An 18,018-nucleotide genomic window follows, 5' to 3' on the forward strand; every position below is an offset into this window, starting at 1 on the left:
TTCAACGTGGCTGTATTTATGTTGTCTGCATGAGGAAAGAAAAATGTATTTAGCTATGCATTACATTTGTGGGCACTTGGGCAAGCATATGTGTACTATACTCACCAGGTGCTAAGCTGCATGAAGAAAATTGATATGTTCATGAATTTTTAGATCACATAAAGATGGCTTGGCCACAAACTACCTTTTTTAAGCTCATGAAGTTGAAACTAAACCATCAAACTAAGCTTAAAGTGAACATTTTTTCCAAATTGTTTGAGGTGCAATGATATTGAAAAATGACTGTTTAATGGTTGGGTTATGGACAACCAGGCTTTAAAGACATGATCCATGACCAGACAGTCATATCTCTACAGATTAACTTAGAACCAGAGTTGCCTAGTGAATATGGCCCTGTATACATGTTATACTACTAATTCCAAAATCAGAAGATGTGAATAGTTTAAATGGGTGTCACTGAGGTGGTCGAATGGCAGGATCATCACACTGAAAAACAGTCTGCATAGCTGATCAATAGTCAGTTAATCAAACATTGCTGGCCATGTTTTGCTGCAAGATCATGGACAGTGGAGCTCGGGGAGTTTGCCATTTCTCCACTGTCGAGTGATCTCAGAGTTGGTATATATAATAAGCAGGGGGTGTGGGTGGTACAGGGAGGGTTACCCCCCCCCCCCTGAAAAAAGACTGTTTCTTTATCAACCATTTTATTGCCTATAGTCTTTATCTCTATTATACAAAACAGTGACTAAGTGTCATATACTCAGTTCAAAATAATTGTATAGGTGTTTTAAGACTAGTGAAAACATGTCATATAAAACTACCTTTTGTAGTGATACCAGTCTGACTGACTATATAAAACAATCACTTGAAGCCCACTGAGGTCCTGGAGATAAGCATCCTCTGTGACTATTTCATATTCTTGCTGAATAATATAGTACTAATTCTTGTTTTTAGTGTTAACACTTTGTGGCCATCTGAAGACATCTGTTTATGTTACTTTGTGCATCTTCTAGGTATTTGTTTAGCAGGAATGTGATCACATGTAAAGAAGACTATTTTGATTAGCAGTGTGTCACAAAAGAGGCAGGAAGGCATGTGAGCAAATTATCTCTGTGAACCAAGGACCTAGAGGGTAGTACTGAACATGGTATGAACATAAGTTATGGATTTACATATCTGGGGGTGCAGTGAGAGTTAAAGCCCGGCTACTGTTAATGAGACAAAGTCAAACTGTAAGACAAAATACAAGGAGGGATAACTAAACCTTAAATAATTACAACTTGTTAAATTCATGAACTGAAAGTTCATCGTGATCTCACTTTTCTCAAACAAGCAATGAACTGCCCAGTGTGCATTAATATAAGTAGCTAGCATGTGCAATGCTGCATTTATCTTCTTTTTTCAGGTGCACTGTTTTCTTCTTTGATTGTTATCTACAGGAGTTGGACTATACATTTAGTAAAACCAAACATCCTAAGATCCCAGTTTATTAATTGGTAACCTATGTGTGGACCATCTCTCTGGTACCCTAGTGATCAATGGGAACTGTAAATCAGATAGTGGATTGCCATTGCCTAGTCAGTGAATTACCTACACTACATTATGAAGGGATTCCAGGACTGAAGTAGCCTATGTACACTGTAATACTAGGTGAATGTACCGCGACACATATCCAGCCCCTTTTCTATACATATACATTTTTTATGGTCCATGCTTACCAGCTATCAAAATCTCCACCCTACAGTACTGTCTGGGATAACTGCCAATCAAAGGTGAGGCTGTCATCCAAGCAACCACTGGGGAATATTCTGTGTTATGGCTTAATTCTTCCAATGGTGGCTGATTTACCACTCACAGCTGTGAGGGTCTATTCTGTCTGTCTGTCTGTGTGCATGTGCTTAATACTGCACATGTGCAATGATGGCTACTGCAAGAATGCAGCTTACCAGAGTCAACTACACATTCCTAGCTCATATACTGCATGCAATACCATACACATTTCTTTCTCCAGTAGGTGCAGATACTGCAGTAAACTGGACATCCTCCTTCCTCCAAAAAGGCTGAGCTGTTGCTAGCCACTCAGTCTAACTCCCTTCCTAACCAGTTCCTCCATTGCCTGAGTGACTATCTGATCCCATATAATTTGGGCTGCTCTTAGTGCTTTATCCCTGCAAAAGATAAACTGGCTATATGGTGCAGTGGTGCAGTGGTTGTGCTGTCACCTCACAGCAACAGGTTCTCTGGTTTGATTCTTGGCTGGGGTGCCCTCTGTGTAGAGTCTGCATGTCCTCCCTGCATCTGTGTGGGTTTCCTCCCATGTTACAAAGACATGCTTCTGGAGCGTTTCTCCCTGGACCTCTGCTAAAAATTTGCTTTATTCCAAGTTGGACTTTCCTGGTAAACAAATGTTAATTAAAAATATGCAATTTTTAGTGCTTGAACATAAGCACAGTAGGCTAAAGTGTGCATGAGTTATTTACAATCATTAATTGTACCATGAGAGGGACATAGCAGTTATGTGAAGGGCGTCCACATAGTCAATTTGTGTATGTAAATGACCCACAATATACTGTAAATTTATGTGTTGTGGTACACCTTGTCACGACACTGTCTCTTGCTTAGTGTCCTGCATTAATATAGGATCATTTATCTAGGCCTCTAACAAGCCTATCAATGTATGCTGCTACTGCTAGTTTGTACAGAACTACAGGGGCTTCTTTATGTTTGCTCTGGCAAGCTCTAGGCATAGCTCTTATATGCAGATAATTCAAAGTGAATCGCATTTATTAATACTTAATGTGTACACATAAAATACTGGGACAATCAAATGATAAGCTTAAGTTTTATGCCCACATAAGTATAATAACAGGCTAGATAAACTTAATTTTTGCAATAACTTACATTTATAGAACCAGATTCTAAGATTCGACTAGCAGAATATATTCTAATTACAGCTGCTTCAAAGTTATTTCAAAATGTAATTCTTTTGATATAAACTAATTCGGCTATTAGATTTAGAACATTTACTTTTTACTCTATTTAGTTGTTAGTATTTTAATTTTTTTTGCCCCTATATCTTTCCTACTATTGATTATCTGACCTAATCCCATACAACTATTCATTTCATTCCCAGAGGGACCAGCAAAATCCTGCCATAAGGCTTGTGAAAAGTGGACCCTCCCTCTTCAAGGAAGCAGTTCTCATGAACTTACCCAGTGCAAGATAACTGCACCTCCATCAGTGTGAAAGTTGGCAGATGCTTAATAGTATGTGCTGTCATAAGGCTGGCGATATTTGGGTATGAAGAATGGAAATTCCTAACAGGGGTGGAACAACTGTATGACATCTGTGCATTACAATTCTGAATGACACATCCCTTCAAGCCACACTACTGCCAGAGAATTCATTTATCAGTTGGGAAATCCTCAACGATTTCCACTGGAAAACACTCAGCTGCTTAGCAGAACCCCTAATCCTCAGCCTTCCTCCTTGGATCCCCCCAGCACCTGGGGCACTAATCACACTAAGGTCATTTGTGTTACAGTCAGGTCTCTGTTCCTCTATGCCATGGATCCAGTGGATTTTGAGAATTTTTAAATGGTACTAACATAGCCTCTGTACATCAATGTAAATAAGTGAGAGGTTAAACATACTATAACTATGTTAATTTCAAAGGTAATTTATATTGCTATAAATAAAAAAATATATCACTGTAAAAGGTGCCTTAATAGTTTCTGTTCATGTTGATCAGATTCTAATGCCTAATTAATAGAAATGAGTGCACTGCAGACTCATGTGTTAGACACAATTTTAATCCTTTTAACAAATGATTGCACCCTTCACATTTGAACCAAATGGAAGTGCTGTATTCCATACCAATACAAATTAAGGGCCATGCAATCAACTTTAACTCATATTTATTTATTCTCCAAAAGGAACCCCCAACTCAGTAAAAAATGCATCACTGTAATGCTCTTGTTTAAGATTGCTGAAGGGTAAATGCTTTTTTGCAAGCTCCAAATTATTCTTAGAAAGTCAGCAAATGGTGACATGGATAGCTTATTGAGTGGCTATAGCTTAATGTAGTTTGTCAGCTTTTCCTCAAGCTATAGGCATTACCAAGTACCAGAGAGTCACACATCACAATGAAGCATAGGTCACATTAGTTTAATTTACTCTAGTTATGCTTTGGGCAGGAACAGCAGACAGTCAAATACAATTATCATATTGATAAATGGGCTACTGCATTATGAAAACGGTACAAGTTACTGGTCAAATCTGACACTGATATCAAAGAGTTAATCACTATCGTTGGCACACATGTTATCATAGTAAGCAAATTGCTTACAATGCTCCTTGGAAAGGAAATATATTTCATGCTACCATAGCAACGCTAGACATTTTAATTCTATTTCTCCTCAGGACATTAGGAAAACAAGACTCACTGTAGTCTAAGTTAATTGGAAATTTCTGATGATATAAATTATTTTTATGGTCCACACACTGGCAGTGAAGCCTTATATGAAAAAGACCAGCACAAGGTTCGAATACAGTTCTGTAAAAGAACACTTTTGGCAATACATTTTAAAGGAGCCTATAATTCTTACTCATGAAAGATTTCAGGATGATCATTCTAGCATTAATAAGTATTTCTTTATGCTGGGGACTTAATGCACATGACAGTACTCTTAAAGTAGTATAAATAGGACAGTGAAAGTAATTACCATTAGAGCAGCACCAAGTATTAAACCTTTAATGACACATCTGAAGTTTTAAGAAACCTCATTCAGACTGCATAGAGAAAGGCAAATTTGAATAAATTAGGACATAACTCTTAATGCTTTATAATTACAAGCTTCTTTGAGTGTGCTAATATGTTAAACATTTAGTATAATTTTTGCATGTATCTTACATGTGTATCTGAATTATGTAGGATTGGAATGTCTCCCTAATTATACCGTGAATGAGTTTATTATATTGTTTTAAATAATAATTTCTTATTGTTTATTGTTAACTGCTCTTGATTGTCTGTATATTGTTGTAGTAGGATTATCCTTGAACAGTTCAATGCCATCTCTGTTGTGAGTTATATGGATTTCTGTTTGCTTTTGGCCTTGGTCACGTCTGAAGAGGGCCCAGTATAAGTCCACCTGCCTAGACAGCAAATTATTCAGTGAATATGACATCCATTCAGCAGGGAGCAGGAAAGATAAATGAGGCCAGGGTTGGGAGGGTGGCCTAATGGCTAAGGTGTTCATCTTACAAACACAAGGTGCAGGGTTTGATTCTCACAAGGGATAATTGGCTAGGCTTAAAATGGCTTGCAATGGCAGTTAGCTTAGTACAATCCTATGAACCTATAATACTGGCAACTCATTATCATATCCCTTCCCTGGCACATAGGAGGGCAAAGGGGTTACTATACCCAGTTTTTGTGAATGAATGAATAAAGACTGCAGCTGTTAGAGTTGAACAATACATTGCTATCCCCTCCATCAAATATTGCATTCTAGTGCTTCCATGATTATGATAATATCTTCTGAATATCATTATAATTTGCTTGCCAATACCAAAAATATAACACACTTAAATAAACACATTCTACCAATATTGCATGACACATCTAGCTCATGTAAATGACCCATTACCGTATATTACTTTAAGCAGGTAGATAGGCAAGTAATAATGCCTGACAGGATATGTGTTAATGTGTAATTAATGCCCGCCCAGGACGGCGGAGGGCCTCTACACACCTAGAAGGGCATTAATTACACATTAACACACACCTTGGAGAGCATTATTGCACTTAGAGAATGGGCTCTCTGTAAAATTGTTGTGTTTTACTTGCTTATTTATTTATTTATTTATTTTTAAATACTATATTATTTTTTTGTATATGTTAATGTAAACTAGCTCCTCCACTTAATGTTTCAAACTTGCTGTAGTATAAGATAATGGTGTTGGAAGGAAGCATTTTACATCAAACATATATAAAAAAGAATATAGTGCTTAAAAAAACAATAACCAAGTAAAACACAACAATTTTACATAGAGCCCATTCTCTCTCCTATACACACATACACAGCCTCTTCTGCTTTCACACACGTACTTATACACACACACACACACACACACACACACACACACACACACACACACACACACACACACACACACACACACACACACACACACAGTCTCCTCTGCTTTCATACACACACACACACACAAGATTGTTCTCACTCTCAATCTCTCACATGCACAGGCTCGTCTGTTTTCATGCAAGCATTCATTCACACAAGGATGCTGTCACTCTCTCCCAAACTCTCCCAAACACGTAGTCTCCTCTGCTTTCAAACACGCAGTCAGTCACACAAGATCGCTCTCTCTTTCTCTCTCACTCCTTCAATCTCTCTCTCTCTCTCTCTCTCACACACACACACACACACACACACACACACACACACACACACACACACACACACACACACACACACACACACATATAGATTTTACGCTCACTAAATAGCAGAAACACTGCTTACCGAGCATAAAACAATGGCGGACATTTTTTTTTTTGCAGTCCGAGTTCCATGGCAGCTTGATATGCTGCTGTGAAGCGGTAGACTCATTTGTCAGCTGGCATTACTTGTACATTAATACCCTGCTGGACAACGCTCGTTCACCAATCAGGGTGTTGATGTACAGTTTGCCCATTCTCTAAATATACATAAAGTTCCAAGGATTAAGAAAAAAAATGTTGCAATTTAATTGGTTTAGTGCTATGTAGTAGGATAAGCATAACATATTTGTAAGTATTGTAATACAGGTATCAAATATAGCATCATCCCCATAACAGATATAACCCAATAATCTAAATGAACAGTAGTGCTTCCATCACACTTCTTATTTTCATTTGTTTACAATATTTTATTGATTAGTTCTGACCATTTATATACTAATGCCTTCTTTCATGGGTTGAATCAGAAACTATAAACTATTTAATTGATATGATCAAATAAAACGTTTTACACAATGTAAGTATTATTTATTATTATTTATTTAATATTCTGGCACTCAGATTCCAGTTTTCAGGATGTAGGACATGTACACATGCACATTCTTTTACTTTAATGTACCCAGTCGGATCTCACGGCTCAGAAATCTTTTCATGATTTTTTCATTCCTAATGTCCATTACCTCCCCTCATGTATTTCATCTAGTGAATAACATCCTTCAAATCCTCATTTGTCAGACAAAATACAATCCCTTCAGGGCTAGATTTGATATGTTAAACTGAAAAATCCATCAGAGTTGAAGAGCAACAAAAACCTATTAAAATCCCTTACAGAAACTCTTTGCTGTAGTTTCTAGTACACTTAAAGTGTAAGCAGATCTATTAAGCAGCAGCAAACTCAACCATCGCTGCTTAGAAAACTACCTTTAGAGTTTATCCTACCATTCTGACCTGGTGATCATACCACTGATTTGTAAGGATGGATCAGGACTCTTTGTACAACAAACCCCTTAACCTCCAACTGCAATAAATCTGGACAAAGCCAAAAAATAATGGGAGGACGAAGGTCCCAGATCAGGGATATATTCGAATATTGTCCTCATTAGCTTTGAAAGTTGCTAGAGTAACATGATTTGTGTTAGCATGCATTTTCTGAAGGATATAAAGTCTGAAACTCAAATGTATGTCTTAATTATTAACTTCAGTCCTCAATTATTTGTCAGAAAATAACAGGTTTTGAGGAACAAGGCAAAAGTATGAAGCAAAAATCTGAACATTATGCAACAATCTGGTAATTTTACAGGTGTATGATACAGTGCAGATCATACCCCTTCACAGTCTGTGCCTGGAGCAGCTGCCAAGATGTATAACAACCCTGTGCAGGGGTGGAAGAAGGGTTGTTCCATTAGAACTTTAAAATTATGCCTGTAGTTTATCTATTTACTTATTTACTTACATTTCTTTACCGGAAAAGTCTGACTGGGCTGCCATACCTATTTTCAACAGAGGCCCAATTACATCAAAATACAAAATCAAAGATATAAAATTACAACAAAGATATTTACATGAATTGATACAGCTGAGGTACACTAGGCAATAGGTCAACCACAATAAAACAGGAAGGTAGAATGCAAGTACAGAGTATGTGCTACTAATAGGAAAACCAGATTATGGAAATAAATTCACAACTTAGCATTGAAAGTTAAAAAAAAAAAAAACAGCAAATAACTTTCAAAAGAACACTTAGTATAAGTAAAGTAGCATGAACAAATCATGAAGTATTTCAGTTGGCTGTAGGGGTAGAGGTGGTAAAGAGTAGGAATGAAAAGTGATAAGGTGGTTAGGAAGGGTATTAGTTCAGCCAGGAGAGGAACAGGAGTAGAGCCAAGATTTAGATAAGAATTCTTTTAGTTAGCATTTAAAGGCATGACAGTTAGAATTAGACCTAATGCAAAGGGGTAATATATTCCAGCTTTTGGCCGAAGAGTAGGAGTACAGATTGTGTCCAGGGGATTTTTTGAGGTTTATGGATGGAGAGGAGTTTTTTGTCATCTGATTGGAGAGGTATGTTATGATGGTAGTTATGGTGAATGGTATTAAGGGCAGGGTAGGTTACAGGTTTATATAAAATGTTATGTGTGGTGATTAGCTATAAGTAAGTTAAGTGACAAGGAAGTCTGAGACACTTTAGGTGCATGGAATGCTGTGCAGTGGTGGGTATATAATGCTGCACTGGCAGCAAATTCAGTAATTTTATTGTAGCACATTTCCAGTTTGGCTTTTAGTGAGGATTGTAGGTTAGTAAGTATTGCGGCTCCATATAAGGATTGAAGGTAGAAGGTATATGATGACAAAGGTGGCTTTAGTGTTTGTTAGTGTGTAGAGAGTGTGCATGTTTATAGAGCATTTTAAGTTGTTGGTGAGGTTTTTTTTTATGTTATTTAGAACATGAAGATCGAATCTGAGATTATCATCTGCTATTATTCCTAACAATTTTGTGTGGGGAACTACTTCAGTTTCTGTGTTATTCAGATTAAAGATTTTGAGTTTGGTTTTGTCATGATTATATGTGTTTTGGTAGTGAAAATGATGAGTTTAGTTTTCTTAGAAGAGCAGGAGATGAGCACTAGTGAGCTAAGCCTTAATGAAGGTGAAAGCTTTTTGTGTGATTTGCTGAAGTTGTAATAGATTACTTGAGGAGCATGTAAGCATGGAGCCATCCACATATTGAATGAGGGAAGCTTGGCAGGTAGATGTTTGAAGATTATTAATTAATATGTCAAAAAAAGAGAGGACTCAGAATAGAGCCTTGAGGAATTCCAGTGGTGTTAGGCAGATATGGAAATTGAGAGAGCCTTGCAATTTTACTGATTGCAGGCTATTGGATGAATAGCTATTGAACCATTTGAATGTGGGAGGTGTTAGACCAATGATGGACAGTTGTTGCAGGAACTTCTGGAGAGAAACTGTATCAAAGGCCTAGGTCAAAGGATAGTGCAGAAACAAGAATGTCTGAGTCCCCTGCTTTGTGTACAGTGTCCATTAATGACAGTAGGCAGAGATTGTGCTGTGAGCAGGTCTAAAGCCATACTGTGTGGAGGTTAAAGATTGTTATGGTGGAGGAAGTTGGATACATTTTTCTAATAGTTTAGAGGGGGGAACAGTATTGCAATGGGCCAAAAGTAAGATATATCCACAGAGTTACCACCTTTGTGGAGGGGGATGATACAGGCCTTTTTCCACAGGGAGAGAAAATAAGCTTCAAGTATATATATGTTAATGAGGATGCTGACTGGATAGGCTATAGCCTCAACAGGTACTCTAAGTTATTCTGGTGAGAGATTTTCAGCAGAGGATGAGCAGAGTTTGAGCTTATGTGTTATTTTTTTTCTTTTTTTTAATTGTGGTTGTGGGGATAGGTATTAGAGTAAAGTGGGAAGGTTTAGCAGTGGAAGATTGTGTGATTTCCAACTGGGTGGCAATTGAGGAGATGCTGTTTGGTATGTCTATAGGGGAGACAGGTGAGGTATGGTTGTGAGAAAGGTTGATTGAAGAGAGCTAGAGGCTATTTTAGATGAAGAGCTATGGGGAGGAGTTTTTTTTTTTGTTAGGGAGGTGATACTGTCAGTAACGTAGGTATTGAATGTTGCTGCAGTTTGTAGGAGTGAGCTATTAGAAGATGAACTGGTTCGCTTCTGGACCTGGAATTTAGTAGAGAACTAATGAAAGACCAGAATTTGTTAGGGTTGTGTTTATGGTTGGTCTGCAGGTTTGTATAAACTAGCTTCTTGTCAGTATTTACTTATTTTTTAACTAGGTGCAGGTCAATGTGTGTGTATGTACATTTAAGAAGCTATCCAAGGGCTTGCACAAGTGTATAAATGGTGAGCACGTGCAAGTCTGACTGCCATTTTGTAGTAAGCTGTTGAGATGTAAGCATGTATGTATGTAAAATCTGTTTGTTCACCAGTTTGTTTATATTTTATGATGCTGCTATCCATCCTGATGTGTTTCTATGTATTAAAGTATCTAAACAAAATACCCCACCTGCTTATCATCTATGTTAGAGAGGGACGAGCGACACTAGGTTATAAAGTTACTTGAAGAGTTGCAGGTTCTTAGTTGTTTTTGCTTTCACCATTCTTTCTGTGCTTTGCATGTTTGCAAAGCCAGGGAAAGGGAATATTTTGCCTTTTTTCCACACAGGGGATCTGGACTATTTACAGCATTTGGGAATATTGTGTTGAAATAACTGAAGGCTTTATCTAATGGAAGTGTTGTCAGTGGGGACCAGTTTATGGCAGGTAGCATATCAATAATTGACTGTTGGTTGAATTTTGTAAGATTATGGGATATTTTAAATTCATGTTGTTTTGTCTGATGGGTGTATGCAGAAAGGTGGTCAATTAGAGCATTGGGAAGTATTCCATCAGAGGTGGATTTACTTGGATCAGAAACCAGTTTCCAGTCAAGAATGGAACCCTTATAGTTTGTTTTTATTATATCTGGTTGGGGTCTTTATGAGTTGTGCATACTCAAATAGGTTTATACTTGAAGATGGATTGTCAAAGTTTAGATTCTGCCCATCAATATTGATGTCACGTAGTGTAATAGTTTCATTAAAGATTGTTTTTGGTGTACAGGAGAGTATGTCCTATATTAGATTTATTTATTTATTTTTTTCCAGTTTAATGACCGGGGAGGTCCACTGGGCTCAAGGAGCCCGTTTTCAGTGAGGCCTGGGGAGAAAAGCTCCATAATACATAGTAGAAATAGTACCAATTAAGCAAATCATAAATATTATATAGTAAAACTAAGCAAAGTAAAACAGCAACATAGAATAATATACAATACATATTTACATGTTTACAGATTAGAGAACAGTAGTACAGAGTTAAAATTGTACAGAGGTTTTGAATCATCTGTGAATGGTATAAAAGTAACATTTGTAAGATGGCAGTAAATAGGATTAATCCTCTAAAGGGTAAGGTGGAAGGTACCTTATGTGTAATGAATGTATCCATGTATTAAGCAAGTTAGGTAGGTAGAGTGCAATTGCATTTCTATTTATAGGAGAGGTAAGAATGGAACTGGGTTTTGAAGTGTTCAAAGTTTTCAGAAATTCTTAGAGAAGGAGGAAGTGAATTCCATTTTTTGGCTAAGGAAAAGGATAGGAGAAGCCGACCAGCAGGACGATTTGGTTTGTATATAGAAATTAGATTTTGGTGGGCAGATCTTAGAGTTCTGTGTGGAGTGTATAATGGTAGGATGTTTGTTAGTGCTGGGCATTTAGTAGGTTTAAAAATAAGCTTGTGGGCTGTGGTGAGATGGAGGTAGTCATGGTAGTTGGGAAGTTCTAGCCATTGCAGCAGGTGGAGAGGTATACAGTGGTGGGTGGAGTATTTGGATTTGGTGGCGAACTTTGAAATTTTGTTGTAACAGGTTTCTAGTTTAGAAGAGATAGAGGAAGATAGGTTGGTTAGTAGGGGAGCAGCATACATCAGTGATGGTAGTAAGTAGGTAGTGGTGAGGGTCTGTCTTGTTGAAGGGGAGAGAAAATGGGAGTTTCTATACAGCATGCCAAGTTTCTGATGTGTTTTCTTAATATTTAGCTGAATATGGGTATCGAATTTTAGGTGTTCATCAATAGTAACCCCAAGAAATTTAGCAAAAGGAACAACTTCAATAGTGGAGTTGGCATGGCTGATAATATTAAAAGAGGTTTTGTCAAGAGGGAGAGAGTTTGAGGGAGAGAATTGTAGAATCTTAGATTTGTTGGCATTCAAAGAGAGGTGATTTTGAAGCATCCAATTCTCAGTAGTTGAGAAGGCAGTTTGAGTTTTTGTTTGGAGCTCTGGGAGGTTAGAAGCAGAGCAAACTAAATTTGAGTCATCTGCATATTGTACTATCTTAGTGCTAGGAATGGTTGCATGGAAATCATTAATAAAGATATTAAAGAGCATTGGGCCGAGTATGGATCCCTGGGGTACTCCAGTTGGGGTAGGAAGGAAGGCTGAGGTGCCAGTTTTCCATTTCATGGCCTGAGATCTGTCAGAGAGGGAGCTGCTGAACCAGGTAAGGGTGTTTTGTGAGAGTTTAAGATTAGAAAGGTGGTTTAGGAGATGGGTATGGGAAATTGTATCAAAAGCCTTGGAGAGGTCAAGGAGGACTGTGGATACAAGTTCTCCAGAGTCACGGGCGTGGTTTACTATGTCTAGGAAAGAGAGAAGAGCAGTTATTGTGCTATGGCCAGGATGGAACCCATGTTGTGTTGGGGTGAGGAGATGGTTATTTGTAAGGAAAGTCATGAGCTGGAGGTGGATGCATTTCTCAAGAATTTTTGAAATAGGGGAGAGAATGACTATGGGTCGGAAGTTGGAGATGTTATTATTTTTGCCTCCTTTATGGAGGGGTAGAATAAAGGCTGCACACCACAGTTTGGGGACATATGATTCCTGTATAGATCTATTAATGAGAGTGCTAATGGGGATGGCAATGCCATCTGTTGCAAGTTTTAGAAAGAGTGAGGGGATGTTGTCAGAGGCATTGGAGCATGGCTTAAGCTTAGAGAGAAGTTTTTTTTATATATGAGGTGGAGCTGGGTTTGAGATAAAATATGGGAGGAGTGTTAGGGATGGACGGTTGTGGAGACGGTTTGAGTTGGGGGGAGGAGTTGTTTGGGAAGGTCTTGGTGAGTTCTGCTATGGAGTTAGTAAAGAAGAAATTGAATAGAGTAGCTATTTCTGGGTATGATTTACTAGTGTTAGGGCAAGGATTGTTTTTGGTACCTGGGTTGAGAAGAAAGTTGATGGTGTTCCAGAATTGTATGGGGTTCTTGGAATGATTAGACTGGAGTTTGGTATAGTATGATTTTTTTTTTATCTTGTATAATATGTTTTTTGGCAAGGTTGTGGAGTTGTTTATATTTAAGAAGGGTGTCAGGGTGCTTATTGTGCTGGTAAAGTTTCCAGGTCTTGTCCCTTTGTTGCATAAGTGTTTTGGTAGCTTTAGTAAGCCATGGGGCGGAACTGGTTTTTATATGTTTTGTTCTTGGAGGGGCTTGGGAGTTAATGGTATCTAAGAAAGCCGAGTTGAAGAATTCAACGGCATTGTCTAGTGAAAGAGTTTTTAGATTGTCCCAGTTTATTAGTTTGAGAGAATTGGAGAAAGTTGTGGGGTTAAAGTTTGTGAGATTTCGTGTATGGATATATTGGTGTAGGTGAGGAGTGGAGGGGCTGCTCTGTGGATGAAGGCTGGCAAGTGATCACTAACGGAGTCTGGTAAGGTGCCAGTGTGGGAGATTTTATTTGGGTGAGAGACTAGGATCCAGTCAAGTATGGATGCTGGGGTTATTATTTCTATTGGGTCTGGTAATGGCATTTGTAAGTTGAGTGAAATTAAATAGATTGATTGATATGGTGGGATTATTGGTATTAATTTTGTTCCAGGCAATGTTTACATCTCCTAAGATGTATGTCTCAAGCTTAATATTAGTTGAGGCCCATAGAAGAATTTCTTCAAGTGTATTCGTATGGTTTCCAGGGGGGATATAGAGGGCTATAACACAAATACTTTTATAGTTATTTATTTTGAGTATTCCTATGACTAGTTCGGCGTTGTTGAACTGAGGAATAGGATTTATATTGTTACCAGGGAGAATATAGAGTGTGACAATGCATAGGCTTTTAGTCTTATTTAGATTTAGGGAGGTTATTAGTGTTTCAGCATTATGGGATGTTGGGATGGGATTTGAGTTTTGGGTAAAATGTAGGAATTTGGATGTACAGAAGGGCTACTTCACCTGCTTTCTTTTGAGGTGTGTCAGCTCTAATTATATTGTAGCCTGGGTTTGAGATAGTTTAGGTAATAGCTAAGATATCTGGAGTAAAGTAAGATATCCAGGCATGTAGTTCAATGATTTTCTTACAAATTTCATACAGACATATTGTAATAAGGCTCAGATTGTTAGGTGGACTAGTGTAAGTAGGGCAAAGAGGTGAGCAGAGTTGAGTAGGGTTGGATGTTAATACAGGAGGAATATTAGTGATGAGATTATGAAGTTGTGGAGGGTTGTATTGTGGGTTGGAGGTAGAGGTGGTGAGAATGGAGTTAGGGGAGTTCAAGGGGGATTGGGTGGCTGTCACCACACTGAGAGATTTTTGAGGTCTAGAATGTGAGTATAATGTCATTTTTTAATTTTATAGGATGGTGTCTTATTTCATAGACTGAGAGGTGGTATGAAGAATGTTATATCTAAAACAGAGACAAGTGAGTAAAGTTTATAAATTAGGGAGATTTCATGATAACTTTTGCAGAGGTCAAGGCAGGAGTTAGGGTAGCAATAGTGGAGATGTGGTCTGGTGTTACTTTGATGTGGTAGGCTGCAGTGTGAGCCAAGAGAAAGAGAGAGCTAGGGAACGTGGTAAGTATCAACCTGGGAAGCTTAGGGGGTTATGGATAGTAGGTGGAAAACGTGTATGGGCAATAGAGGATATGGGGTATAAGTGGATATGGTAAAGGAAAAGTGTCAGATGAGAGTTAATGCTAAATTGACAGCTAAGAGTGGGAAGGGATACAACTGTACTATGTATTAGTTGAAATACAAAGTCCTTGAATTATTGCTGCTTATCTTTTCAGGGTAATATTCTAAATGGAAGGCATTGTCCCACAAGTTTCTGCACAGTTGCAAATTGCAGATTCAATATGTTTGATGAGGGAATACTTAGTAAGAGCAGTTAAGGGCCAGGGAGACTACAAGGAATTAAAGTGAAATAATATTATTAGATAGGAATAAAAGTATACTAGTTCGATAATTACTTAGGTGAGATATGACTAAAGCTTGAAAAAAAGTAGGTATGTTTATTGTAGAAATAAATATTGATAGATGGGTGATATTAACTTTATTTGTGTAGATAGGATATGTTGTCTACCCAACTGAAAGTCATCTGAATTACATTTGGCATTAAGTAATAATGTGACATAAGTAATGGGCATTAATTATTCAGTTACAAGAAATATATTAATATAAATTTAATTTATAGAAACTTTCATATATAAAAATAACAACAAAGAAAATCTTTGAAATTTTGAGAAGCCCCACTGAGACTGTGAGGCCCTTAGCTGTAGCTTCTTTAGCTAATGCCGAACTCTGGTCCTGGGTATAACATGCAGATTGCATCTCTTTTTCACTAGGGGGTGCTAGAGCCTTGTTTTTGGACCAAAATCTCTTTAATCTTTTTGTTTATTTACTCCTTTAAAGATGATACAGCCATGATGCATATTAATGGGATGAGGAGTAATGTATGAATAGTTCATGTAACATGTCAACTGATATCCGTCTGATCTTATAAAAGCACCAGACTGAAAATCATGTCCGTGAGTCTAGAATGCTAGATGTTACTGAAATGACTGCTTTTCTCAAAAGTAGCCACAGCTCTGAAATTATCACAAAGTGTGGCTTATTTTGCCTGAGATGAAATAAATTTTAATTATTTTAAGCAGCAAAGGGGTAGAAGGGGCTAAAGAGCTTCTCTGAAAGAAAAAATGTGCATGCCTTTCTTTTATGTATTTTTTAATTATTATTCTTTATGACATCCATTTTTTTCTAGCACATTGTCACTTAATCTGCCGTTATTACCTGCTGGCCATTTGGCTGGTCACCAAAGGTGTGCCAAATATTTCTCTGGGTGAAACCATTATTTTTTTTATTCTCCATACATGTGGCAACCAACTGCAATGTGGCTGTAGTTCAGGCATTTGTCAGAGATTTTGTGTGTGTGTGTGTGTGTGTGTGTGTGTGTGTGTGTGTGTGTGTGTGTGTGTGTGTGTGTGTGTGTGTGTGTGCTTATCTGCTTTGCCACCTTCATCCAGACTACAAGGTAGATACACTGCCACCAGCCAGCTACTTTAAGGCTCTTACCAGGGTAACCAATTACTGTTAGTAAAATTAATACTTCTACAAATGGTGGCATTTCCAAGCCAAGCAGTAAGACTTTCAGGAATGTGGAGCCACACTGCCACTAAATAAATGCAATTACTCTCAAAGGTTAAATATTTTCTAAAAGAGAAGACACAATGAAATGTATACATATATTTAATAATAAATAATAGAAAACATGAAAATACTGAATATCGATTTACAATAAACACCAGAGTTTCAATTCACAGGAAATATAAAAAACAACACAGATGGAAAGACTCAGACAGATACAGAAAAAAAAAACTTTTAGCTAATCTCACTATGTTTTCCTAACTGACTAAAGAATTACTGTTCCCTACTTACTTGCTAGAGTGTCTTTGTTGTCAGGTTCCTAAAAACAGAGTGCATCTATCATATCTTCCATTACTATTCAAATACATATTCAGTGCTGGCTATAGAATGACATCACAGCTGGTAATCTGACTCTGTGGTTCCCACACTACTCACTTACTAGCAATCATAGCTGGTAATCTGACTCTGTGGTTCCCACACTACTCACTCACTAGCAACCGAGCCAGGTTTGGCACAGATGTGTCACAATACACACATATAACTTTCCTAACACTTCATACAGTACCTGGAAGATATAAAACAATTCCAACATTTCTACCCTTCCTGCAGAAAGGTTTTTCATGGACATTGCATCTGTGGCTGCATTTAGACCTGTGAGAAAGAATCTTTAAGGCCTTACCAAGTAATTTAACTTATAATCTGACTCTGTGGTTCCCACACTACTCACTCACTAGCAACCGAGCCAGGTTTGGCACAGATGTGTCACAATACACACATATAACTTTCCTAACACTTCATACAGTACCTGGAAGATATAAAACAATTCCAACATTTCTACCCTTCCTGCAGAAAGGTTTTTCATGGACATTGCATCTGTGGCTGCATTTAGACCTGTGAGAAAGAATCTTTAAGGCCTTACCAAGTAATTTAACTTCAAGCTATTTTCCTTAAGGTTAGCTGGGCTGAGCTTAACCCCTTTCCTTCCAGTATCCTATGTTAAAATATATATACAACAATAGAGTCTGACATAAAGGTATATTTCTTTTCTGTCCAGTAGGACCCACTGTTGATACATCTTTAACACAAGCAACTTTACAAATACATTTTTAACACAAGCATCTGTACAAATCTGTTTGATATTCAACTGACATATAATTATTTTCAAAACTCCAGCTAGCTGTGCTGGCATATGTTACACATGCACTGCCCTAATAATGTTTGCAACTACAGTTGTTTCAGTGGTGTCTGTGATGTATAATGTTTGCAACTAAAGTGGTGTCAAATGTTTGTTTTTCATTTATACAAATGTAAGATTACCTGTGTTATACGTGATAACTCAATAAAGATGTTTACTGAAAAAAAAAACAATTTAAAACTTCTTTGTATGGAGAATGTACAGAACAAACCAAAGTAAAAGGGAGCATTAAACATTTAGCACATAAACCTTCTCAGTATTATTTTATTGTAATTATATGCTTTAATTAAATAACAATAGGAGCACATTTGTATA

The sequence above is a fragment of the Protopterus annectens genome, chromosome 6.part0 (assembly GCF_019279795.1).
Source record: "Protopterus annectens isolate FY-2018-M chromosome 6.part0, PAN1.0, whole genome shotgun sequence".
Lineage (NCBI taxonomy): Eukaryota > Metazoa > Chordata > Ceratodontiformes > Protopteridae > Protopterus > Protopterus annectens.